Source organism: Apteryx rowi, unplaced genomic scaffold (assembly GCF_003343035.1).
Source record: "Apteryx rowi isolate R43461 unplaced genomic scaffold, aptRow1 scaffold_658, whole genome shotgun sequence".
Taxonomy (NCBI): Eukaryota; Metazoa; Chordata; class Aves; order Apterygiformes; family Apterygidae; genus Apteryx; species Apteryx rowi.
Window position 1 is genome coordinate 340,026 of NW_020450936.1, and position 25,739 is coordinate 365,764.

Sequence of the window (25,739 nt, forward strand, 5' to 3'; positions counted from 1 at the left end):
GCAAGGCTAGTATCCCAAGAGAGCTCAAATCCTGTGAAATAATCCTGGGGTTTAGGCAGCAATTTCCACAGGCTTTTCCTAAACTCGAGTAAGTCTAGCTTCTGCAACTATTTGGAATAGGACAACTTAGTTCAGTATCTTTTCCATATATTGAAAATTTCTGATAGAAGAAAGTTTCCTTTTCCCAAGGAGAAAAAGCTTAGATCCTTATAACTTTAGTAACAGACTTAAGACCTAGCCTTATTTTTCTGATGCTTTGTTATCTCACCCAAGGAAGGAAGAATGAATCAGTTCTGTAACTGGTGTGACACCTGAATCCTACTAGGTGCCTTGTACAGTAACACTTTTTTTTTCCTCTCTCATTTCTTTACCAGTTGGACCTAGCAAAATACTGTTTACCATTCTTGTTTGAGCAGCAGCAAGCTGGGGAGATATTTTCAATCAGCTGTTAGCACACACTTCATCTCTTCAAAAACTTGGGGTTTTTTTGTTTTGTTTTTTCTTAGGGTTGGAGATGAGCTGTTATTATATTCAGTCCTTAATTGCATGTTACAAAATGATTGTCCATGTTGCAAATTAATGATACAGCATGTGAAGTGATGCATGATATTGGCTGGAAAATATTTTTCCTTTCACAGAAACTCAACTCCTACTAACATAATTTGATAGTTTTGTTAGATGTTCTTGTATACATATGTCTGTCTTCAAATAGTTCTTTTTTGACCTTGTCATACTGTAAGGGATAATTCTTAGAAATGGATTATGCTATACTTCTGTCAAGCTGCCCAAACTTTTCCAATGGATAAATCATATCTTGGAAAGATAACTACTTGCTCAGCTTCAGCTCATCTGTGGTGAATATTTCTTCTCTTCACATCCTCATGGCACCCCAGTTGTGGCCACAGTGAAGGCTTCTGAAATGCAAATATGATGAAAATACTTCAAGCTTCTGTCTTTGGCAAGAGGAAAAAAAGGAGGAGCAGTAGCACCATTTGACCAGATAATCTCCACAATATGACAGTGATATTGTTTCCAGAGTCTGAGAACTTGAGAAAAGGGAGCAAAATATTTGGGAGTGATTTTCAATAACAAGATCATGTCTTATAGATAATGCATGTAGTTCAGTGTTCTTGAAACTTGATAGTTCTGTGAAAGAAGATAAATCAAATTATTTCAACAAAACGTTCGTTTAGGTGAGTACTTGCCTCTGCAAGACCTAGTTAACATATGAATCTTGCCAGTGACAGCAAAGTGCCCAGAAGATGGCGCTGAGGCACTTCTTGTCTCATCTGGAGACTCTGGAAACAATCTCAATTGGGAGGTGCAGGAAGGCAGAAGTGTTTCACTTTGTTTTAAATTAATCCACTTTTCATCACATTTAGCCAAGCTTCATAAAAAGTTCAGAAAGAGGCCTTGCTGGAGTACATTCTCTTGCAAAGGTGTAGTCCTTCGTGTCTTCTCTCCTGCTACAGTGATGCTGCCCTTGCACACAAGCTTTCAGCATACAACCCCATCGTACAAAATTTTCTCTTTCTCAGGTCCTGTTTCATTTCAAACACTGAAGTTTGAGAGGCTGAAGTGCCCAGTAACCTTCAAGGTGGCCTGCTCCCTGATGCAGAGCTGTGATTCCCCTGAAGCAGGTGAAGGGATACTGATCTTCGCTGCTGATAGTTCTTCAGCTCTCATTCCTGGGTGACTAGCTGTATCATTTGTGGTGAGCATCTCGGGCATGGTGGACTTGGTGTCCTTCCTCCTCTGTCACTTCTGGAGATACTTACTTTTTGCAGTTCTTCATCCATGGAATATTTTCAATATCTTGTACTTCCTCCTTTCATATTCTTACCATCACTGCATTTAGAAACATATTGGTAATGTTTCACTTCTATATGGAGTTCAGCAATTCTCAGACTTCTATAGTGTTTCCTATACTTGATTTAACTGAAAACTATATAACCAAAGTACTCCTGCCTGAACTATCTGTTATCAAAAGTTGGGTAACCCTCTGATCATCATTTCTTCAGAGAAGTACTGTTTTAAATTTCTCCTGTTTTGGGCATATTCAGAAAATTCAACTGTTTGAGCAGACAGACTGAGTAATTAAAAGCTCTGTATTCTTTTATTTTACTCCTAACATATGATTGGTATTAAACCACAATGTAAGGCCGGTGAACATAAAGCTGTGCTTCGTTCAGCACCTGTTTTGCACCTCGGCAGATTGTGTAATACCAGGTTCAGTACCACAATACAATTCTAATTGACTCTTATAAGAAACCTTTAAAAACTTCTAATGGTGTAGTTTCCCATGGTAGAGTTTCATAGAGAGGGAGGAATTTCAGTTTTGGTCTAAATCTCCTACTTAAGTTGATAGGAACTTTTGCTGCTTATTTCATTTGGAGCAGGGTTAGACTAACACTGCACATTTTCAAAAGCCTACTTTGCTTGTAAAGCAAAACATGCAAGCTTGAGAGAAGTCCAGAGATGAGACATTGTTAAATAAGACCCTTGTGAACGTTCAGTGCTGGTGCTAGACAAGCAATGTCTTTGTAACAATGAGCCAGTGGGACATCCTCTTAAAAGTTCTGTAAAACAAGAAAAGTAAGAATTGTCTTATTACTTACTGCTGTGTGCTTACAGAAGTGGCATCAGTTTTGCCATTAAATTCTACAGTCTGTGCAGAATGCCCTTCCTCCCTAGAAGCTAGAACCATTTACCCAATCTATCTATCAGGAGCCATCAGCAGGCACAGTCTGTCAGGCAGATAAAGAAGGCCTTTGCCTTTTGAGACCATCTAGTCTAAACAAGAGTAAGTGCAAACGAACAAACGGAAAAGCTGTACCAAAAGATTACTGGCTGCCACCTAGATCAAGATTAGCCCCTCACTTGCTCTTAGTTTAAGTGCTGACTACAGAACCAGGTATACTTTGTCTTCCCCGTTGCTTTTCCTGTTAATTTTATTATCAGCAAATGGGTTTCTATCATAAACTGATTATAACTACTGACCATTGAGTGAAAAATTAAAGCTGTTAACAATTTTCATGACTGAGACAAAATATTGGTTTAAATGTATTGATTTCTACTGCATCCTGTTCATCCACTGCCATGCACTAACATTTTACAGGAGTTTACATACTTTTCACTTGTAACTGAGACAAAAGATATTTCTATTTACAAATTCACTAGGCAGAATTAGAGGTCCTCCAAAAAAAAATTTTTTTGAGATCAATTTCTTTAAGAGAGAGTAAGTTTTCTAATAAGGCTGAATTTTAATGTTTTTAGACCTTTACATGTGTAGATTAAGGGTTTTGCCGTTTGTTTTTTCAACAGAGATGTTAATTATACAGAGCCAGTGTACTACTCTGGGGACTTATATTGAATGTATTTCAAGCAAGTGTTATAACATTGTTCTAGTTTTTTTGAATTATCCGCAAAAATAAGGAAACTCCTCAGAAGCAAACTTTGGGTTATTTTATGATATAAAAAGGCCAAATTGTGCTGCTTCTAAGCCAATTTTAAAAGCTACATTTGACTTACTCCAAGTTAATATAGGTAATGTCTTGCTCTGTGGGGAAGTGTGTGTACTACATCTATCCTGTATTACTTATTTTGCTTTGGCTTTTAGCATAGCCCTGGAAAGGGGCGGGGGGGGGGAAAGAATATTGACAGAAATAGAAGAAAAAGTCCAATCAAATGAAGACTGTCATATCTTTCCAGTATTAATGAGAGTTGGGCAAATACTTCAAGTAGACAGCAGAACGCCTCATGAGCAGATTGCAAAATAAAACAAACCATAACTTGAAATGATCAGTGAGACCATTGGAGCTGACTCTTAACTACAATTTGCAAATTACTTGAGCAAATATTTCCATTGCAGAAGACTGCAAGTTATTGACCGTGTGATTTTAGAGGCAAGGGCATAGTAGGGGTGATAGTGAACAACTTATTCCAAGAGATGTTAATAGAGCTTTCATCAGCACCAAGCTTTTCATAATACACATTTTATTACATCATGGAAATACTATTTTTAAAGTAGTGTTTTTATAAAAATAACCTAATTGCTAGCTTCCACTGTACAGAAAATGTAGCAGTATATTGTCTATAATCTTATGGGGTTCCCTGTCACAAAACTGACCTTTTATAAAGTGTCACATGCAGTGTTTGAGTCTCAGACTTGACTTATTTGTGTGCATTTTCATAATGCAGAATACAACGGGAAGGGGAAATAAATGACTTCATTTAAAAAAAAAAAAGTAATCGAAACATTTAATACAGCTGTTCTTATCAGTTTTACAGCCTCTGATATTTTAACTGCTGCAGCTTATTAGGGTATCTCACAGAGCCGTTGGGAATTTTTTAAGACCAAGTCTTGTTAATGGGATCCATCTCGGCTTAGGCTTTGTGAGGTGATGAGGGCAAGAGAGAGATTATTTTGTGACTGCTTTTCAGGGCTGCTCTTTTGCTATTAGATGTTACTAGCAAATTAGACGGTTCTGGCTCCTTTCCACCCATAACTCTCTGGGATGCCGCAGACCCAAGCCAGGCCATGGGCACTGCCTAACAGTCAGCAAAGGAACAGATAAACTCACCGGCTAGTCCTTTCTGCAATGTCGCTAAGCTCTCTGCTGCCAGTTAGAAGTAGAAATAATTTACCTGCATTTATTCTCAGCTACACGAGCATCTCATCTCACTTAACATTACATGTTTTTGTTATATTACTTAGACCTTGTCACTGACTTCAGTGGACCTGGGATTTGACTTCAGAGCGAGAGGTGTCGGGAGATCTCAGACTTGCTCTACACGTGAGGTCACAACCTCCCTTCTAAAATAGACATTACAATCATGGATCCACAAATTTCCTTACTGGAAGAAAGTTTTGTGACTATCTGTGGCAACAGATAGTTTTAAGTGATAGCTGAGACCCTGTTGCACAGACCCACGCCCTCCCTTTCTCCTACAAAAAACTCTAGCTTCATGATCCACACCAAGTTGGACATGTTTTATCTGTAGCTTTGTATTTCGATTTTAAGATGTTGATGAGGGAAAGACACTGGGAGAAAGGATGAAAAAGCCTGTGCCTTTGCTCCCCACAGGAGGAGCACACTGCTTCTGTAAGAGGAAGGTCTTTGAAAAGTGCCTTTGAAGCAATCTTACGCTTTGAATGTGGCTAGGTGTTGAAGTAAAGGCAATGACTGAGTTCCTGAGGAAATTTGCTTTACCTGTGAGCATGGAGGTGTCTCTGTATTTGAAAATGTCACTTATCTCTCTTCTGGCAGGGATGAATCTCCCTAGCCCTGACCCAATATCATTAATATGAGGTTTGTGCAGGTAGTTGCATTCCTTTTAGGAAGGAAAACACAAACATCCTAGGAAACACTTTACTCTGACATATTCCAGCTTCCCTCTGTTTACAGAATTTCTGTCCCTCCTTAATTGTGATAGGAGGACAGGAGAAAGAATATTTTCCAGTGACCTGTTTAAGTTTTTGCTCTCCTTATGAAGTGTAAATCTCCAGGTATGCAGTTTTTTTGAGCACTAAGCCCTTTACAGGGGCTAAGAAAGAAACAATCTTAGTTTGTTTGCTTTCAGTGGTTCAATGAATAATTCCAAAATTGGGGAAAAGATTGTTTTGTGGATAGTCAGCGTGCAAGATGCTCTGGATATGCCTTGCTTTCAGAGACATTTAGCCAGCTAAAATGTATTATCTAAGTAATACATTTGAATAATCTTTGTTTTTCAAAGTCATTTTGAAACAAATTCTGGAGAAAGTATTTTGAATTCTATTTATGTCATTCTTCTTAAGGATGCAATGTTAACATGTGAAACGCCATGTGCCCTTAATTTCCTCTAGCTTCTATTAATGATGTTCAGATGACTGGAAAGACTCAGTAAAATTGACTGTTAAACTTCATGCTTATGGGGGGTAGGGGGGAGAAATGAAGTGCTTATACCTGCAGACAGTGGTTAAGCAAAGCTCCTAGTGAGGTCAAATAATTTTGTACTAAGTAAAGGCTGAAAGCTGGAGCCTGCATGTGTCTCCTGGAATGCCGCGGCTGGAACTCAGAGTTCAGAGTAGGAAATCTCTTGGACAATAATCTTGTATGAAGAAAATAAGTTTCTCTTCCTGGTAAATTAAACTTCATAAATATAGTCAGACTCTAGTGAGGCAAATGAGTAATAAAAAATGAAATAGCAAGTACAGTCAGTCTCCTAGACTCTTATGACAGCCTTTCAAAGAAAACCTTGAAGTTGAATTTCATTTATGGGATGACTTCTGTTTGTTATTGCAATAGATATAACTGATAAAAGAAGAAGTTCAACTGTTATACAGATATTGCCAAAATATTAAGTACTTCATAACTTAAACATTTCATTGTTGTGGAAGGTAGAAATCTATATTTCAGTAGAAGATATGTATAGCTATATGCAAGCCATACTTGTTTATCATGTGTGATTTATTGAAAATGAAATGTTCTGCTTGATTCAAACACATTTATAATATTTCATTCCCAAAGAATTTTGAAATTTCACTTTTGCTTGGGAAAAAAAGAATTCAAAATCCTGTGCAGAATAACCTTTCTAATCTTTGTGTTGCTTTAATGTCATAGCCACTAGGGATTTTTTTTTTTTAATAATGCTCTACAGATAATGATGGGAAACTAACTGGTACATGCCATAGATTCCTAAACCTCTCTAGAAAATGAGATGAAGTTAGGGAAAAAAGAGGGCTCTAATTATGGGTTATTTCAAACAAGCCCAGAATGCTACATTAAAGATTATATATTGTATCAAACACTATCCACATATATCCTTTTAGAATTTCTTTTCAAAACTATTGCTATCTACCTCTGTCTCAGTTGCCTTTCATTCTTTTGACTTGTGTTTTCCCTCTCTTAGATGTCATTTTTACTGTTACCTTTTAAGCCCTGCTGTTATATGTATTTTTAAGTGTCTATCATTCCACTTGTTCTCCCTTCCTTAGAATTTACAAAGTGCTGCACTGTGTATAGTTCTTACACAGTTTTATTCCCCAGTTAGTATTTATATTCAAGCTTAATCATTCCATTTGAAATCTGATACCTTGTGCTATTTTATAGCTTGACAGAGGGGTGCAACTGCTTCTGATTTTGACTATTTTAATAGCTCTTGAGTTTGCATCAGCAGTGTGCTTCTACCAGCAGGAACCTGAGGGAAGACTGGGGTCTATCTGTCAATCTGATATTGGGAGCAGAAGCTCAGTCTTTAGATGGCTTCTCTTATTGCATGTTACTTTACTGTACTGTTGTCAAAAAGGGTCCATTTCTTGCATTAAGATTTTAAAAAAGAAATCAGCAATGGTGGCATTATTTGGGGAAACTACTGAAAAAAAAGATTTCCAAAGAGCTGATGGAACGGTATTAAGGCATTCATTCCAGTTCCTGGACTGATTTGCCTGACAGCATTGCTGAGTAACGTTCAGTGCTGAGCTGTCTGCAAATTGCTGATTTGGACTAGTCTTGGGTTTAGAACTGGTGCCAGAGTTGCACTGCATTCACCTTTGACATTTTTTGAACAGAAGTATCACCAAGCTCATATGAATTGTTAGTGGAAGAGACATGTAATGCTTCCTCTCTCATTAAGGTTTTCCCATGGGGACTCCACATATTCAAATGCTGAAAAATTAGTCCATGGCAGGTTAAACTGGAGCAGGTGACACAGAAACCAGTCCCAGTTGTGAACCCCTCCCTCCCTCTCCCCAAGTTCCTGCCCCAGCAGTGGGGCAGCAGGATGATCAGGTAAATGCTCCTAAGCTGTAGGAGTTTACAGCCTGGCATACTTAACATTAGCAGCCCTCTGATGTTAGGTTTTTACTAACACTCGAGAACTGTAGTGGTTTAGGATGCACAACCTGTTCAGCCATCCTTTCCAGAGCAAGAGCTTCCAGGAGCCGAGATGGCTGGCGAAAGATGGGCCTCAGCCTTCCCTGACGAATCTGCTGCCACACGTGGGTCCTCGGACTCCGCCAAGCCCAGGGCGCCAGGACCGTACTGGTGGAAGGGGTGCTGTGGGACTCTGTGACCAGCCATAGCTCTTCATGCCTGAGAAGCTGGGTACAAAACTTCAATGAAGTGACTGCAGTTTGCTCAAAAGTCCTATAAATGCCTGATGTGACTTTCTATTCAGTGAGCTAAATGTGAATGCTTGCCTTGCAGAATGGCTGCTTCTCTGTGCTGCAGCGCTCGCTTTCCTCATGTCTCTGATCGGAAGTGGGAACGTACTTCACCTCAGAAAGATTTCCCCTCCATTGTTTAGTTGGATCTCAGGATTCAAGAAATCACCTGTGGTGCTCCCCATCCCACTGGAGTATTTTGCAGCTCACCAATGGAGGAGGGAGCGTGCCTAGGTAGGAACAGACAAATGCTCCCTTACGAATACAGGAAAGTTGATCCCAGGTATCTAATGCTGCTAATGTCCTGACCTACTGTTCTGCCATCCTCTGTAAATGACATAGCAAAAGCAGGGGAAACAATAGGACTGTCTATCCACAGTGAAGAGTGCAAAGCAGTATCACAGCAGAAATCTATCATCACATGTGTTTTGTTTTAAACAGTAACTCATAAGACAGGAGCAGGAAGGAGGTGATAAAAAGGAGGGGGAGTCCAAATGTCTTGCAGGTATGGAAGGCTAAAACTTTAGGGAGAGAGGTCCTGTGAGCTGGTAAAGTAAATACACTACAAACTGTAACTGTGTATGCTACTTGGTGGTGACATTGATTTGGAGAAGATTATTTTAGATATGCAAATCCCAGTGAAAGGCATTTAGGCATTTCTCTTTTAAGCCTTTGGGAAGAATGCCCAGAATTAGTCTGGAATCTCAGCTTTTTACTTATGCCCTTTCCTGGGCATGGGACTTCAACTTACGTAAATCAAAGTAGCTATAGCATGGTCCATGCCTGAATTTTCACTAGCTGAGCATTTGGTCCATGAGACTCAGGAGTGCTTTGGGACCACCAAAGGAGTCAGCCAGGCTGTGCATTGTACTGATGAACTCTGTCCATATACCTCTAAGAGGTACCTGCTATGAGCTGTGGGAGTTCCCCCAGAAGCTGTGTGCCTGCCTGATTGCAGTAACTGCGTTCACTGCACCACCCCTCCTTTGAGCTGTCCTGTGCTGCAAGGGCTCAGTGTCACCAGCTCCAGGTCAAGGCTCTTTATGTTCTCTGAGTGGCATCTGAAATTGCCGCAGAGAACCATGTTGACTAACCCCGCTGTGCTGATGCTTTTCTGCCCTTGTAAAGGGGGAGAAGGAAGGACTCCTATAAAGCACTGAACTTGTGTTGTCTACAGATGGGAATGAATGTCTTACTAACCACCTTCTCCACCTTTCTTCCTTCTCCCTCCTGCAACCCTTCCTCCTCCTCCCCCAAGAAAAGCTGCCAAAAAGCCAGATATTAAATTTTACAGTTTGGCTAATTAGCAACGAATAGTGAGTGAAAAAGGAGATTAGTTGCCAGTAGCAGCTGATGTGGCCACAGTCAGTAACCCAGAATGGCCCAGAGAGGCAGAATCGTGGCCTCGCAGCTGAGGAGCAGAAGGGCAGGATCTGAACTGGGGCAACGGGAAAAGGAGAAAACTTCAGACAATTCATCGGTCACCACGCACCTCCCCTTTTCCTGGAAGCTATTGTAGTGGTGGAGTCAAGAAAAAGTCTCAAGAGATTAACACGCATGTTACAGTCAGAAGGACATACAAAACCTTTTCAACTCTGCCTGACATCTTTTTTCTAATCTGCCTCAACTTTTGGAAAAGAGACAACAATTTTCCTTAATCCATTCTGTTCTCCTTTAAAGGTTTATTTTGGTTTTGTAGTTTAATAAAGTATCTTCTAAAGTAAAACAGCTATTGAAGGTCCTGCTTGCTACAATTGGAATGGGCTGATGACCGCCAGTTCCCATTTTGTGTAACGCTAATTCACTTTGTTCCTTTTTCTTCCAGTCTATGTGGGGTATCTTTTTGTTTCTAACTTTACTGACAAAGATCTTATTGCTAGAAAAAAAGCACAATGGCACTTCTCACTTCTCTTTTTAACATATCATTTTTCAGATTTTGTAAACTCCGTTAGTTAACAAAATCTTAATGTTTAAATTAAAGTCAAAAAATTCTAGCTTCTAAATGCAATGAGTCATTAAATAGTATTTTTTTAACAACAACATTCAAATGACTGAGAATGAATTAACTTATTACCTTATGGAAAAACAGTGAATTAAATTTAAATTGTGGGCAGAAAATTTCAAAACCACCTTTTACATTATCCTTCTTTGGATGTAGTTTTCTCTTGGTTACTCAGTGTTCCTTGTATCAACTAAAGACACTTGAAACATGAGTTTATGTAATAGTAAGACTAATTACAAAAGATTTGGAACAGCTCATGATAGATTCAGTGATGGAGAGAAAACCAAAAATATGTTCAGAACTAAGGCATTGTAGAACATTATGTACTTGGATTATTAGACTGGCACATTGGGATTGCGGAGAATTTCAGATAATGGAGTTATTTTTTTCACACTTCGCAGATTTGCTTTTCAACCCTGTGATTCAAAGTTAAGTACACTAAGGACTTTAAAGTGGAAAGAAGGGACTATGTTGTTATGTTGGGAACATGCCTTACTGATAGTGTTCTATCCCAGCTTGAAAGGTGATCTAATTTATAAACTGCATTGGAACGTGCAATGCATGTGTGATAAATAAAACATTTATATTAGCTGCCATATTATTCAAGTTGCACTGACTGACTGTTATGTTAACTACAGTGGGCCAAAGCCAGTCCTTAAATGCAACTGTATGTGCTGTGTTGGCTTCCATGGAAATTTGCCTGCAAAGCAGAATTTAGCTCTGTGGTTGCATGAGAGACTGTATTTAGAAGCAAGTACTTTAGGAGATAGGGCATGTGAATTCTGAATTAAAAGTAAGAAACCTGTGGCTTAGAGTCCGCAAAACCAACAAGAAATTACTGTTTTATAGACACTGATGAAACAAAAGCTCCTAAAGCACCAAATTACTTGTTGATGTTATCAAAGTGGCAGGCAGCCACCAACAAGGTGATTTTGTTTAAATGAAGAGCTGGAGAAGCTTTTAGCAGCTGCTACTAACAGTGTAGCTTCCAAATCAGCAAAAGCATAAAGGTTAAACTAGTTCAGCTATTTTAAAAACTTTTTCATCTGTGGGTGCTTAGTCTCTGCAATGCTTCTTTATAGCACTCCAGATGAAGGGATTAAAAACAAATGAATTAAACAGAACTACATTTCTAGCCTCCTGCCTTTAGTGAACGTCATAAACTTTTTGACAAAAAGCAATCCTACAAGCCTGTCTCCACAAGCCAGTGTCAGCCTCCTTGTTCACAGTCATGGCGGCATTCTTGGGAGCAAAGAAACCCCTTGTAGCTCCACGGGCGGCCAGTGAGCGCAAAAATCAGCATGGAAGAAATCTGAATTCCTACTTCTCCTTCTGTCAGAGCCGTTATCTGAAAGCTGTGAATTTGCCCTGCAACTGCATAAAAGAAAGCAGGAAAGATCTGAACCTGAGGGTAAAAATCTGAGGTGGTATAATCTAAATTGCCTGTAAGCAAGAAGAGTTTCTAATGTCAGTGTTGTAAGTTTCCTGAAATGGAGATTAGCAGCTTTTGCAGGCACTTCAGGTGTGATCTTAGTAAGAGGAGAACAACAAAAGCACAAAGGAGCAGCATACCTCTGGAAGGGGTCAAGCTAATTTTTAACTTCCACGGTATCTGTAATCAACCTTTGCAGGAAACAATCTTCAGAAAACGTCCTATGTTGCCACTCTCTATGTAATGTATTTTTTCCTTTAAAACTTCAGAAAATATCTAGGCGTAACCATTTCACATTTGTTTTCATCTTACTGACCTGAAATGCCTTTCATGTGGTTTTGCATTTTGAGTGCTTCAGTAGATTCAGTGGCATAAAATTACGGGGGCAAAAAAGGGTGGAATACCGCCACAAAAAATTAGGGAAAAGATTATCTGAGTAGAGTCAAAATGATCTGAACAACAGTAGCATGTAGCACTGTAGGACTAAGAGAAAAAAAGGTATAAAAATAAGAGACTGGAAGAGGGCTGGACTGGAAGAGCTTTCCAAAAATTAACTGTCTGCTTCATCCATTACAGATGGTAGTTCAGGCCAATATTAAAGCTCACTGAAGTGGGAGTCCAGGCCTGTCTGGAAATCTTGTCCAACAGATAACCCTCTTTACACTTAGATTTCCCTGTTCTCTAAATCTCCTTCCTGCAATATCAGTTCATTATTCCTTGTGCTAGCCTCATAGGATATACCCTCATTATAGCTACTTTTACATATTTAAAGATGGCCCATCATGTCCTCTGATTTCCAGCCTTTCCTGAATGGTCACATTCTCTAGATTTTTGCTCTTTCCCTGTGCTCCCCTTTGGTTACCTCCACCTGGGGGAAGACACCTATGTCTCTCCCAGCCGCCAGGAAGCCCCAGCTCCACCTGCCTCGGGTCTCTGCACTGCGTTATGTTCCGGGGGATCTGGAAACTGCTTTGAGATTTGCGGTATTTTGCTCTAGCTGTGATAGAACAAAGACATAGACAGAATGAAATATGTAAATATAGGTATTTAGGTATTTTTTTAGACTGACAGGTATATCTGGAAAAATCAGACAAGTTTGTGGACCACACAGGCTCTTCTTCAGGCCTCATTTTGTAGTTACTGTTTCAACCAGCAAAATTTGTTATCTTCCGTGCTCTGGTGGATTTGCAGCAGCTGTGATAGTCCAGGCATGTAAATGTCCTTATGAGATCAAGGAGGGCTTATTTGTCTAAATGTTTACCTAATTCTTTCTTCTATACAAGTTTGTCTAATAAGTGGCATTTCCTCTGTTTATAAACCTTGACCTGACCTGAGAAGTTAAGAGTTTTTGTGGCCATTTTACAAATTTACCAGATCCATGGGTGGAGAATGGCTTCTCATTATTCAGTTATACTGAAAGTGCTCTTAACTTAAGTCCAGGCTAAGGTAAAATGTAAATAAAACATCCAAAATAGAATAGGCAAGCCTGATTTACTGACCTTATGATTAAATCAAAAATTATGGTCTCTCCATTATTCAAGGACTGGCTGTAGGTTTTTCCTGATGTGCTGATTCTGCCAGGTTTTTGTCCTTTTTTGCATTCTTGGAAGTAACTTCATCCTGGCAGAATATGTTAACCTTTACCCTTTTGAAGTATTCTGGGTGACCTCATCCCACCTGTGATTTATTTTATTTTTTTTTCTTATTCCAGATGCTTTGGCTGTTCTTAGAATAAGTATTGCTTCATTTCTCACAGGTGCAGATGTCTCTTTATTGGCCAGATGTCACATCTAGTTCTTTAATGGCTGAACAGCAAGTCCCTGCCAGAGCAAGGGATCCAGCTTCTCTGCTGATCCAACACACTCGTTTCAGCCTCTGCTCAACCATGCCACAGGGTGTGGTTTAGTGGCTGAGGTGAGCTGATCTGGTGGCTCTTTGCTATCAGACATGGGAGTCTTGTGCCTCTGCTGTCCCTCTTCTTGCTCCCATTTCTTGTGCCAATGCCAGCACCCAACCATCTGTGTGGGGAACCGCAGAAAACTGCTCCGGGAGCAAAGCAAACAGGTCTAACTGTTGGTTGAGCAAGTGGAATCAGCTCAGTGAAGGGGCTGGCAGTTCCCATGGCTGTGGCAGAGAAAGCAGCAGGACCGCAGAAGGATGGGAGGATTTGGGTGGGTGCAGGGGCTGCATGGGGTGGGAGAAGTGGTCCCGATGGCCTTGAGCCTGTTGATCAGCATTGATGAATGCCCATCTCTCTTTAAGTCTGACCTGCAGCTGGTGTATTTGATGTAGATATCTACTGGTGGTAGCTGTCAGTAGTTTATTACTGGCTCTTGATGGAGACCAGACCCATTGGTAATTGATTTGGAGGTGACTGCTTGCCTGCGTCTTTCTTCTCCGAATACCATAATCCCCTGTCTGACACTCCAGGCTAGCTGGGGCTGTGTTGGGGCAGGGAGCTCAACTCCAAGGCAACGTCTTGCCCCGCAGTGCAATGAGGGCACTTGCAAAACTCAGAGGGCATGAGAAGCATTGCCCACTTGAAAGGGGATTGAGATGGGCTTAGATGTCATTTTGGATGGAATAAAGCAACTTTTTGCTTTAGTGGAGTTTTTGCAGTCTCAGTGGAAGCTTAAATATATTTTCTCTAGAGATGAATATTTGCTACATGGAATGAGACTTACGTGCTTGTAAGGAAAAAACTAAAAAAGTAATTTTCATCTGTTTTTTAACTATGAGATTCCAAGCTCTCCAGGGAAATATAACACTAAATACAATCCATAAATGAACATAAAAATTCTCTTGATCAGAAGGTGATTTTTTTTACTCCGTGTAATCTGAGCTTAGTTTTCCTCTGTATTGAGGATAAAAAAGAGTTATTGCAAGCTGTGCTTCAGACACAGTTTTCCAATATTAGCAGATAAAACTTAAGGTAAATTTTTTCCTTAGAAACAAAGATCAATTCTCAGCAAATGCTGTCCCCAGACTCCTCTGAGGACACAGCAAGGTTATTCTTCTGTTAATTAAAGTTCTGGTCACAAGTGTTACTAATGTTAAAGTCTTAGTGCACAAAATTGCATCTCAGTGAACAGTTTCAGCTGAATATGAGGGATGTATCAGCATTACAAGTTTTATGCCTCAGTATTTGAACAGAGAAGCACACAGCAAACTCACTGAGGACATTTACAAGTACCTGTAGTGTCCTCCTTCAAAGTAAATCTGGATTTGTCACACCTGAGGTTCAAGATGCTTTGGCTAACAGTCTGCTGGCTATGGATGTTGCTGCATGAGATGTGGTTTTCTGCTGGCTTAGTAAGCAGGATCAGCTTGTACAAGGGCCCAGAAGGTGATAAAAGAGAACAGAAGGGACTTGTGTGAGTCAGGAATTGTTTAACTTCATTGTGTTGTACATTTTTTGTGTGTATATGTGGGAGGGATGGAGATAATTGGAATTATCATTTTCAGTTTAATCAAGAATTTCTAGGTGCTAAATGGCTCCTAAAGATGACATGCACCAGATATATTGAAAGATGGTGGAAAGAACTTTGACATGGATAGTTATTATATGACCTGCCTATTAGCTGTGCCCTTTCTGTTTTTTGACAAGCAAAACTTAAATTCCATCTCTGGGTTTATTTCTTTGTCTGAATGTCTCCATCTAGATATCTGAATTGACTCACACTAGTATTTCAATAACAGTTTAATGTAAAAAAAGCAATAATTTTTTTTCCTGTTAATTTCTTGGTGGTCTTCCTGGTGGTTGATGACCAGTTGTGCCTTTGGTGTCCCAGGAGTTATGGGAGGAGGGTTGGAATTATGGACAAGAACTCTAAATGGATGCTAAAAAGTGCTCAGTGCTGAAACTATTAATAAAGTTAATATTTCTGACAGGCTAATAAGCTACTGGCTTACACGGAGCAGATGATACCCTGTAAACCTGTTTCTGAGGCTGAGGTAGACAACATAGCATCTGTTCTTACATTCTTTGGATAAGCTTTGATACACTGATATGTCTATAGAAATATTTACACAGAAATGTTACTATGAACAAGTGAAAACTTTGATTTCAAACAGTAGACTTGTGGTAAGGGATGCATTTGAACTTATTCAGCCAGAGTTTATTGTGAGAGTACAGAATTTGTACTGCCCTTTGTAACACTGTTTTGGGGAAACATCTCTATGAACTCTTAAGGTTGTTGCTTACTTGGTCCCTGTGGCATGTGGATATATCAGAATTTATATAGCTTAAACTTGCGTGTCTCTCAGATCGCTGATGCAGTTAATCTGCACAATGCAGTAGAAAGACAGCAAGCAGTCAGGAGCTGATAATCTCTGAATATTTATGAGTGCCCAAAGGCACGTTATTATCAATAAGGTAAGTGAGAACTGCCAATCTTCTAGTGTTTGGCAAACTGCTTTTGGGATCCCAGGCAAATTAGATTGTGCGCAGCCCATCAGGGGCACCTTTGTTTGATTTACACTGGCCATAAATCAAGAGATGTCTCTTGAGCTACCTTCTATGCAAGCATGAAGAAAGAGGTAGAAATTGCCTCAAATTCAGCAGAGAAAATCTTTTTCTTCAAGGACAGTTTTTACTTTAGTTAAAGTAAGTTGAAAGTATAAAGAGCAAGGAAGCTCCTGCTGACACTCTGCCTTGATAACACTTGGCTGAGTGGTTGCTCTACAACTGTGTTTGGGGGTGAGACAGATATACCACTTTGTACTGGAGAACAAGCTTTGATTCACCTTGGTTGTACCAACAGCTAGCAGGAGCAGGGAGAAGGATGGTTAAAGTGCCTTTCCATGGCTTTACTCTGAGGTAAAGCAAAGGATTTTGTCTGCTCAACCCAGATATAAATGGTTACTTGTTTACCTGAGCTGTAGACTTAAAGGGCACATGTGTTAGTGCCCATGGAACGATGCTAAATTAAGGGCTCATGTGAATTTAACATGGATCTAGTAACTGTGCCTAATGGGGAGCTTGATCACGTGTCTTAACTCTGCAAGCGAAAATACTCCACAAGAGATCTGCCTTCATCTCAACCAATTCGGTCTGCCTTTTAGAATCTTGCATTACCTGATATACAAATAAAATTATGATGTAAAGCCCTTCACCAGTAAGGCATTTGCAGCTTGCTTTATCTCTCTCTTTACACAAATTTAAGTACAAAGCTTTTTTCGGCTTGACTTCTCTCACAGCATCATGTGTGCTGAGGTGTGCACCCTGATAAACATCTTTCTGCCAAAAAACTTATAAATAACATAGGAGAAAATCTCTGAGTCAAATATAGATAAAAGTGTGGTGTGGTGTGGTGCCGTGGGTCACCTTTATTTGTCATCTTTGGCAGTGTTTAGATTTATTTTAACTTTGTTAATTAGTTAAAAAATCCCAAGAATACCACAAGGCCATCTCTGTAAAATCTGGCTGAGTCCTAACTCTCAACTAAATTCTCTCCTTCACACAATCCAGTCCTGATTTCCATTAGTGGAAGAAAGGATCCATGGAAAATATAGAAGTGTTAAAAGGAGTTAGTCTGAGGCAGGTCATGGGTAAGATTTCTCACAATTTTAATTCGGATTTTATGGAATTTTGTTTTGCATTTCAGGTCATTTCAGTATAAAAAATGGTAAACAAATTTACGTGGGTATGTGCATGCAGTTTGGGAGAGCAGGATTTTTAAAGTCCAAATTCCACTACGGTAGCCAAATCCTTGCTCTGTCTGATTTGTCAGCATAGTTTTACAGATGCTCTAAGTCAATTACCCACAAGTCTTGTAGGCAGCACAGGCTCTTGGAGCACAGTAGTATATAGACCAAGTTTCCTCTCATTTAGTTATAGCAGCTACACTATAATCAGATCTAGAGAATTTCCCTCTACATCACAGAGGATGGGAAGGAGCAGCAGGAACTCAAAACCAGGTCTAAGTGGTTAGAAAGGGGCTGTAACTACGTGTTGTGATTTATTTTGTTGAGAATCTGAGGGTTATAGACTTATTTTCTTTAACAGTTATAATTCCCATTGCATTGTATTTCACTGTTTACTACTGACTTTGAGAATCAATGAACTGGGCTTAAGTCAACAATTCCAGGTATAATTGATTCTTTTCCCAGAAAATAACTAGATTTGAACCTGCCACAGAAAAAGCAAGTTCCCTGGGGGAGAGAGAGTGTGAACGTTTGTACGCTGTTCTCTGTACAGACTTCTGCTGGCTTTGACGTCAGCGCTGTGGGCGTTGTCCTGCCAGGCACTCCTGCTAGCAGTTGGCCAAAGCTGGTTACAAACGTGCCATGACCCATGTACATGTGCTGAGAAAGGGAAAAAAACTAGAGATTTCCTTTTCATTCAGTCCAAGTTGCCCTATTGCAAACTGTATTTTTGCTGTCAGTATTGTCTCGAACTCTGACAGGTTCTTGGTGCTATTGGAAATGTTGTTCACTGAATTAAACTTATTTTCCTTCACGTGTGATTTAAACAGTTCAATTCAAAAGCAAACAAACAAAAAAAAAGCAAGGAACCATGGACAAAATTCTCAGAAAAGAATTGGGGTTTGAAGGCACAGATAGTACATGATTTTTTTCCATAATGCGAAATTGTTTTTTTGTTGTTTCTTCCTCAACCAGACCCTTAGTGCTTTTGATTTTTTTAAAAAGATATATTCTACTGTTTTTGTTCCGTATTCTGTACATTGATCCCTGGTGGATTCTAGTCCGTTTCTGTTCATCTTTTCCTGAGGGGGTCAGGAAGCCTATACAATGACTCCTGTCAATGAGTAAATATATGTCTGAAATGGCTGTTGTCCTGCATGCTGCTAACACCTCACTTTCCTGTGCAGGGAGGGAACATGCCTTGTCTGCCTGAGGCCTGGAGTAGGGATGAGGGTCTCTTACCTTCTGGCTCTATTCTAAGACTGAGCCTTTTGGGGGATAGTACCTGTAACATAAAGCAATTAGCGTTATACTTATTAACACCGTAAGTTATCAAATATGGGGAAAACATGGCAATAACTAAAAGTGATCTGCACCTTATATCTGACCTCATCTCATATATGATTGCAAGGTAGATTCTTCTCGTAGAGAAAGAAGAAAAATCTTGCACCAGAATTCAGTCTCTGATCAGCCTGACAGTTCTTTACAGCTGAGAGAAAAGGTCTCTTTGGCCTTCCCCAAACTGTGTCTCAAATACAGATGTCAGAGCACATTATCATATCAGGTGAAGTTGCACCAGTTTGTTTACAGAACAGTGTGTAATTGGATGCCCTATCTATAGCAAATGCCCCAGCCTTGGGTTTTCACATTCAGGATCTCACTGGGTCAAAATGTAATCTTTCACAAGGCAGTCTGCTCTTGCCACACCTGGATGATCCTCACTAACCAGGGTGGTTAACTCCTGATTTTTGTGCCATTGTGTTAGACATAGAAATTCAACTGCAACCTCATGCACTGATTAGGTGCCCTTTTTCATGAAATCTAAATCATCATCAGGCTAAAAATCCTCTGTTATAGTGCCTGTAGGATTTTCAGGATAATTTCAGTCCTAAGCAACAGTTCAAGCGGTAACAGCATGCAGCAGCAGATAGTTGCTGAATGTTCTAATGAGGGAGGTTATAGGTGTCCCAGGCATATGCATTTCACAACACCATAATACACCCACACACTCTTACATGAGAAACATCATCCTGAGAAGGAGGCTTTCTTCTATGGAGCGTAAATAGGGTTAGAGAGGATATTTAGTAATACGTCTCAAAGGCTTGCTGAGAGCAAAGTGTCCTGCCACACCAGGTGAAAACCTGTCTCTTGGAGTTTTAGAAGCAAGCTGGCTGAAATTTTGGACACAATTCTAGCCAAGCACTTGTTGACATCTGAGAACAGGTCCCAACTATGGACACATACTTCAGTCTGAATGTCTGACCTTAATGAGTGTGATGATCTGTGGGCTACGCAGATTGCAAGGGCTGAGCAAAATGGATTTAGAGGAAAAACTTCAAACTCAGCAAGATGTAGCCCTTGAAATGAGTCAAACATCCCAAAAATTTCTAGGCAATGGTCAGTTTCATAAACGTGAAGAGCCTTACCTAGGCACTTTCCTGTGTCACTTAACTGAAAAAAAAAGAAATAAAAGGACTGTATGATAACAGTAAAGCCTGGAATAAATGGTGTATGGACTGGCAGATCCCCAAAAGTAGTCGTTGGTGGAAAATTATCATTATATAGCAGTATTTCCAATGGAACTTCAGAAAGACTGGTGCTGGGTCTGATGCAATTCAGTGTTGTAATAAGCAACAAGGAAAGTTACATAAAATCATTTACAAAGGCTCAGGTTGTTGAATTACACTGCGAAATGAGTCACAGAGGTAAGGTAAACCCATTCAACTGACTTGCTTTAAATGCAAACAAATGCAAATTTCAGTATCTAGGAGCAGGCACTCAAGGTCACACAGAAAGGAGGAATACTTCCTGGAGTATAGTCTCTCTGAGTACCTTTGCAGAGTTTAAATCTCAGACATTAAAATGTTGAGTTTAACAAAAAATGAAAGACCTGACTGCAGACAGCAGAGCAATTCGAATGAAAAATTAGACTTCACTTTTTATCTTTAGAAGGATTAAGCATTTGTAGCATATTGCTCCAGGAACAGGTGAACTCCTTGTTGCTTGGTGTCCTCAGACCTTTTTGGAAAAGATGTTTCAGCCAAACACAAGTGAGTGGGTTCAGTTAAAGGATGATACCCCGCCCTATTCTAAGCAGTTTCAAAGAAATCTGAGACCAGAAGGCTCCAGTTAGTCTCATCTCCATATGACTCCTTCTGGCTTCAGTTCCCTTTGAACCTAAACCGGGCCAGTTGCAGAGGTGCTAAAGACCCTTAAGCAAAGGCTGATGGTAATCATGTTCCAGTTATTTGCAATGTCAGTGCAGGAGAGTAGAAGCCCACAGAAGATACTGTGCTGAAGAGCAGCCACCGCGCTGAAGGTGGACATTTTGTTCCACTGGAAATAGGGAAGTTCAGGTGTACAATGCAGCAAAACTCATGTTGGAGACCGTAGATCCCTACTACATTATGGCAATGACATAATTTTTTTCTGAATGAGAAACTGGTAACTGGATATTTTGATGTGAAAATATTTAGAAGTAATCCTACTCAGCAAATCCTGGATGGCAGTAAGAAAGGGAAATGGAATTTTGAGCTGACCTTGAAAAGGTGCCTCATCAACACCCAGCAAATAATAGCTTGTTAGCTCTAGAGTGGCCGATTTTGGACACTGTGCTGAATATCAGTGGTTTATTCCAAACAGCTAAATCAGTTCAAGACATTCAAAGAACTTGTCCTCTGCAAACAGAAAAGGGTGTTAAAAACAAAACAAAACAGAAGAACATGAGACCTGGGGAAAAGTGATTAAGAAAATAAAGCAATTTGTTTTATTGGAACAAGAGTACATTGTATAATTAAGCAATTACTGCCATTTCTATAATTCTGCTGTTTCTAGCTTTTAGGACTGGTTGTACAGGGAATTAATGCCAGGCTGGCCTTGACCTTCCTTTCCAGTCTGCATTTGAAGTGGCTAATTGTACTACAGGGGGGTACTCTGAATTGGCAGGCAGATGTATGAGTGGTAAAGAAACTCTTCTAACTCCTATCATTCTATAATTATTCAGCATCCATCTGTCCTGAACTTTTCACAGTTTCTGAGCAGCAACAGTTTCCATGCATGGCTTCTCTGCCTAATCCAAATTTCTGTTCTCCCAAGGCTTTTGGATCTCTCTTGTACAAATCAGAAACCAGTTTAAATTGCCACTATATACAGCTATTATTTGCATTATTTATTTTGGCTAGAAATTAAAGGCTTAGCTGCATTAACAACTACAGTAATAGTCAGACGGCAAGGCTCTCTTGAGAGGCGTCACTGAATATTAAGAACTCTCCGAGCAGTAGTTGGAATGGAAGATGTCTTTGGGTGTGCCTGAAACAGCAGCCATCACCTGGTAGATAGCAAGGCTTTTGGAGGCACGTATTCTCACAGCTTCAGAAAGAGGGTAGGCCTCTGTTCTCTGCTGCAGTCGAGGTATGACCAGATATAATATTCATAAAGACTTAATTTTATAATAAATCCGAACAGTTTTGGCAAGTGTTACTAAAAGAGGTTATTTCTCATGTAAATCAGCTTGTTCTCTGTGTCAACGACTACATTATAAACTGTCTATATAAAGTCTTCCCTATTTAAGGGAATCTGCAATTAGCATAACTGTCTTTTCAAAGAAATTCATTTCAAGAGCTTTTGTAGCCCTTAATTATAAATAGCTTTCCATTTCTCAGGAAAAGGAAGACGATATAATTGCCTTCTTCCCTCCTTTTTCTTATAGCTTGTTTCTGATATGCCTTAATCCAGTTCTGAAGCTCACCCATTTTTTCATTTTAAGCCTTGATTCAGGCAGATAGTTGCCTAAGTTTAAGCAAAAGGAATATGCAGAGTGGTTTTAACTGAGCTGAACACTCACTGAAAAGATCTTGCTGAATTTGCACTAAGGTAGCAAGAATAATATAATTGTTAATGTGATGATAATTTGGTGGCTGAACTGGGGAAAAAAACCTTGAAGATTGGGGTTGCATCAACTACGATAATTTTTGAGATTATTGATTCTGGAATGAACAGGCACATACAACATTCTGCATAGAACAAAACATTTTGCTTGATCCAAAGCAGAATACTTTGATTTGGGAGCATTTGTAATAAAGCCAAGGAAACAGAAGGCTAGAATTACAAAATCAGAGGCCGTGATGAAGGGTGGCAGGATAAGGGGAGGCCCCATGTGAGGGAAGTCTGGGCCAGCAAGGTCTACAAGTAGCTCAGGGCCCTGCCAGGCCCTTTCCTTAAGCAAAGGCAAATTAGAGTCGGTCCAGAACTGTTTTACTAAATAAACCAAAGGAGAAATAGGCTTTAGTGTCCTGGGAAATGATGAAACGCACAGATAGGAATGTCTGCATTTCCTTATCTCAATTGATTCTGGCTTCCTTTGAGAAGTTTTTGTGCAGCTATGAATTTTTCTTTTGATAAAAGCCTGAGCTTTCACTCTGGCTGAAAAAAGTTTAATTGAGTACAATTCAGCTGGATGATTCTCTTCTGTAAAGAGAAAAAGAGCTGTGACTTTTTAACAGGGTTCTAGTAAATTTATCACTTTCATTTAGTGCTTCTTTCTTTGGCTTCAGATGCCACTCTGAGATTTTGATATTAGGACAGCCTGTCTTTGTTGTGTGTTTATCTCAAAGACGTTTAATGGATTTGAATGTTTCACAGAACGCTGTCTGCTCTTGAGAGGGCTGGAGTGGGTCAATGATACTTAAATTGCCAAATGACAAGAGGATGCACTGAAACATCCTATAGCTCTCTTTCTACCTCTCCCCAAAGTAACAGCAAGACTAAAAACCAAAGCTTTTTGTATGATTTTTTTGCTTGTTTTTATACGAAGGTACAGAGAGGAAGGAAAAAGGAGTCCTAAGGGGAGTTTTGTTATAAAAATTCCATCTAGAATATGGCAAAGGCATATTCTTCCAGGTCGCGAGATGCTTTGCCTATTTCTTATTTACTATCAATATTTAGCAATAATTAGTAATTGCCAGTGGCAGCTGTTTTTTATTAATAGCAAAGTAAGTTTTACAAGAAATGGGTTTGCAGTTATAGCGAGTTAATTCAAGAGCCCTTCACCCCTGGGGACCTGCCTTCCAATTCTGGTTGAAATAGATGTTAAAAGAAAATAATGTTTCAGCTGCTTTTTACATCAGGTGTGACTGAAAGTCTGCTTCTGTTTCGAGCACCTAGGTCCGTTCCTGGACTTTCTTTAGGCTCAAAACTTAAAAACACGTGTCTGGTGGCTTGGAAGGCAGCACAGCAGCAGGGAACGTTCAGCAGAGGAGTGTATGGGGACTGTGGCAGCCACATCCATCCTCCTGGTGAGCAGATTTACAGCCCGCAGGTTTAGAAGATGGGCTGCTCTGGTCCTGCAGAAGTCACCCATGGCTTTTGCTGTGCTCCGGGATACAGATCAGATCAGATATTGGTAAGTTATGATGCCAGCAAATTGATATGGTAGCCTGTGAGTGCTTTTACTTGGTTTCCTACAGATACAAGATTTACACAATCATACTACATGAGTGTGTCCACATCTTAACTGCTGAATCCACTGGTCAATTGCAGACAGATTTAGAAGTTTGGCAGATTCACCAAAATTATTACAGCCCTACAGGTTTCATGAAAATAAGCAATCAGGGGAGAGAGGAAAAGTCTGCAGTATGATCTCATTCCCTATCAGATAATCTGCTCTGATGAAATTCACTGTGCTGTAAATCATATGAATCTAATCACTGAAACTGATAATACTTGAATAAACAGTATCTTGGTAATAAGACAGCTATGCAGCTATTTTCGTGCAGTAAATGGGTTTCATCCCCACTGGACAGTATGTATGCTAGCTCAAATAATGGCCTACATTAGAAATAATGTCATGGAATTTAACTACAAAATCCTGCTATACTTATCTTGCTGTTGTGAATTAAATGCTTCAGCAAGTTTGTGAGAGCATTTAATAATGATATAATTTAGGAAAGCACAGTGTGGTTTATACCACAACTGAAGATAAGAGGTTCACTGTTGAATAAAGACAGAGCATTGCATGGCAGGACTCGTAGATTCCTCAGTCCATTTTTGTCATCCCCGCTGTTCTAACGCGTCCGCACAGTATTAGACCAGGACTGGCAGCGGAAACTTGTATCTACCTGTAATCATTGCATTAGTTACACAGATAGATGCTTTACAATCTCAGTCTGCCCACAACAGCCACAAATTTATTGGCTGCTATAGTTATTTAACCTATAAAAGAAGTTGCATAGCTTAAAGATACCTTGCACTGACTAATTTTAACACTTCTTGGAGTATCTTTTCATACCATGAGAGACACTTGGAACCTATTATCAAAATGATGTCTCTGTGGTTTTACTGTTGATAATTTTATTAATCATCCTTTTGGACTCTGACACATAACTCTCCCCAGTGGTGTAAGAACAGCAGCTATAGCACTTTGGGTCTGTGGGCAGAAAAACAGTGCCTCAGGATACTGGCCTGGAGGTCATCAGGTTGCGGTTAAAATTATAGGCATAGTACCAGATGATTACATCTAGAAGTAAAAATTCAGTTACTTTTCACTGTCTACTTTCCTTCCCTTTCTATCTAGTCTCACGCTAGATGTTTTTCATTCCAAGAGCTACTGATATGCGATGTTCATAGCTTGCTTTTCTGAGTAGTTACCTACATGTCTTTCTCATGCAGTGGTTTATGTGGCCCAGATGTGATTTAATGGCAATTAAACACAGGTGAATCACTTTTTTTATTTTAAATAAATACCAGTCTTTTGCTGAAGACTGGGAACGAAAAACCTTCACCTCAAAAGAACTACTTAAATTTATTGGGGTTTTTTGCTTGTTTTTTTAAAGGAATGAATGTTAATTGATAGGCCAAAATTTGAAGTGGATGGCATATATTAGAACTAGAAATGTTCAGCCAATTTCTCTAGGACCAAGGGTTAAACCTCTAGCAGAGAAGGATTACAGTTGACTGACAAGAGTTCTCATTTAAAGAGAATGCTACACTGAAAATTGCTTTCTATGTTTATGAAAAAACTGTGCACATCACAATGCCTACCCACCAGTTCAGGTTCTGATTTTCAGTAAAGCGGGTATTGAAATTCTCTGCGAGAGTGGCTGGGAAATGCCTGCTTTAACTGAAAGTATACAAGTGTCTCTTTTATACCTGCCAGAACACTACAAACAGAAGAGCTGCAAAGGCTAATCCACACTTCATTCCTGTCTCTTAACCTCTGCTGCAGCATTGTCAGCAAGAGTTTAACAAAAATTTTCTGCTTGAACTCACCAATTTGTTAAAAGTTAAACATTTAATACAAATATATCACTGTCTGAAACTTTATTTGCAAAGGAAAATTGAGGAGATGGAAACATGTTGATAATTATGATTTGTTCAAATCATCTTTGACGAAGAAATGTTTTCATCATTTTGATTTCAAACAATTTTCTGGGTTAGCTAATTTATTCAATAAAATGCTGGATTGAAACAGGAATAAAACATTTTAGTTTTGTCAAAATAAAGAACTCAACTGCCTGAAA